Here is a 2,500-nt window from a genome sequence, read left to right on the forward strand (position 1 = left end):
CTGACAAAAAGCGCCGGGCGATCTTCATACTCTGACAAAATCACAGCCGTTTTTATATCGTTTTGCGAGATGGATATCTCCGCGAATACACAACGCACAGCCGGGATACTCATACCTAATTGTATAATACGTCTACCTCTACAAACCTATCCGAGTGGATCCTGGATGCGAGATCCAGAACCAGGATCCATATCGCGCGGGTAAACGGCGGGAGTAACGAGGACTCTCTTAAGGTAGGGGACGTTACTGGGCTGCGCTGCGAAAGACGAGCGCCAAAACTCTGTTTCCTTAAACGGAAGCGCCGTTTTGCGAGGTGGATATCTCCGCGAAAACACCACGCACAGCCGGGGACACTTATACCCAATCGTAGACCACGTCCACCTCTACAAACCTATCCGAGTGGATCCTGGATCCGAGACCCACAGCCGAGGCACCACGCGGTCAAAGTAGGTCGCAGTTGCCGTTTTGCGCGCTCCATCTCTCCGCCAAAACACCACGCACAGCCGGGACACTTATACCCTATTGTAGACCCCGACCTCCTCTAACCACCCATACATGCAGAACAATAAACGGATACCCACAGCCGATGCAGCAAGTAGTTCAAAAGCGCCGGCCGATCTTCGTACTCTGACAAAATCACAGCGAAAGACGAGCGCCAATACTCTGTCTCCTTAAACCAAATCGCCGGTTTGCGCGGTGCATATCCCCCGCGAATACACAACGCACAGACTCGTCCCCTACGCCGAATAGTAGACCACGTCCACTTCTAAAGACCTGTGGAGGAGGATCCAGGATCGGGCATTCACAGCCGATGCACGACGTGGTCAAAATAGGTCACTGTAGCCATATTGCGCGCTCAATATCTCCGCCAAAACACAACGCACAGTCGGGGTACTTACGCCGAATTGTAGACCTTGACGTCCTCTAACCAGCCATCCATGCACTCCTATAAACGGATAACCACAGCCGATGCAGCAAGTAGTTCAAAAGCGTCGGCCGATCTTCGTACTCTGACAAAATCACAGCGAAAGACGAGCGACAATATCGCCGGTCTGCGAGGTCCATATCTCCGCGAAACACAACGCACAGCCGGGACACTTATACCCGATCGTAGACCACATCCACCTCTACAAACCTATCCGAGTGGATCCTGGATCCGAGACCCACAGCCGGGGCACGATGTACGCAAAGCCGGTCACAGTAGCCGAGCGCCAATACTCTGTTTCCTTGAACAAAATCGCCGGTTTGCGAGGTGCATAGCTCCGCGAATACACAACGCACAGCCGGGACACTTATACCCAATTGTAGACCACATCAACCTCTACAAAACTATCCGAGTGGATCCTGGATGCGAGACCCACAGCCGAGGCACGATGTGGTCAGAATAGGTCGCAGGGGCCACATTGCGCGGTCCATAAACCCGGAAATGGAACGCACAGCGGGGATAATAATACCGAAATGTCGACCCAGACGTACTCTCACAACCCATAAGGCAGACCAATAAACTGACACCGACATAACCAATAAACTGACACCGACAAATGAATAAACGGACACCCACAGCCGATGCAGCACGTATTTCAAAAGCGTTGGCGATATTCGTCTCACAGCGAAAGACGAGCGCCAATACTCTGTTTCCTTGAACCAAATTCCCGGTTTGCGCGGTCCATATCTCCGCGAATACACAACGCAAAGACTCGTCCCCTACGCCGAATAGTAGACCACGTCGACTTCTAAAGACCTATGGAGTTAGATCCACAATCGGACACTCACAGCCGATGCACGACGTGGTCAAAATAGGTCACTGTAGCCATATTGCGCGCTCAATATCTCCGCCAAAACACAACGCACAGCCGGGGTACTTACGCCGAATTGTAGACCTTGAAGTCCTCTAACCAGCCATCCATGCACTCCTATAAACGGATAACCACAGCCGATGCAGCAAGTAGTTCAAAAGCGTCGGCCGATCTTCGTACTCTGACAAAATCACAGCGAAAGACGAGCGCCAATACTCTGTCTCCTTAAACCAAATCGCCGGTTTGCGCGGTGCATAGCTCCGCGAATACACATCGCACAGACTCGTCCCCTACGCCGAATAGTAGACCACGTCGACTTCTAAAGACCTATGGAGTTAGATCCACAATCGGACACTCACAGCCGATGCACGACGTGGTCAAAATAGGTCACTGTAGCCGTTTTGCGCGCTCCATATCTCCGCCAAAACACAACGCACAGCCGGGGTACTTATGCCGAATTGTAGACCCCGACGTCCTCTAACCAGCCATACATGCACTCCTATAAATGGATAACCACAGCCGATGCAGCGCGTAGTTCAAAACCGCCGGCCGATCTTCATACTCTGAGTAAAAATGCCCCCAGCACATCAAGTGCATGGCACCCCAGGAAAGGGGCATGTTTCATGGGTAAAGTACATCCACAACACCTTCATGCACACACCCATATAACCCCGTGCACCCGGAGGTCCCGGGCCCCCACACTT

This window comes from Anarhichas minor, unplaced genomic scaffold, assembly GCF_050575085.1.
Source record: "Anarhichas minor isolate MPS153535 unplaced genomic scaffold, ASM5057508v1 ptg000208l, whole genome shotgun sequence".
In the NCBI taxonomy this organism is placed as follows: Eukaryota; Metazoa; Chordata; class Actinopteri; order Perciformes; family Anarhichadidae; genus Anarhichas; species Anarhichas minor.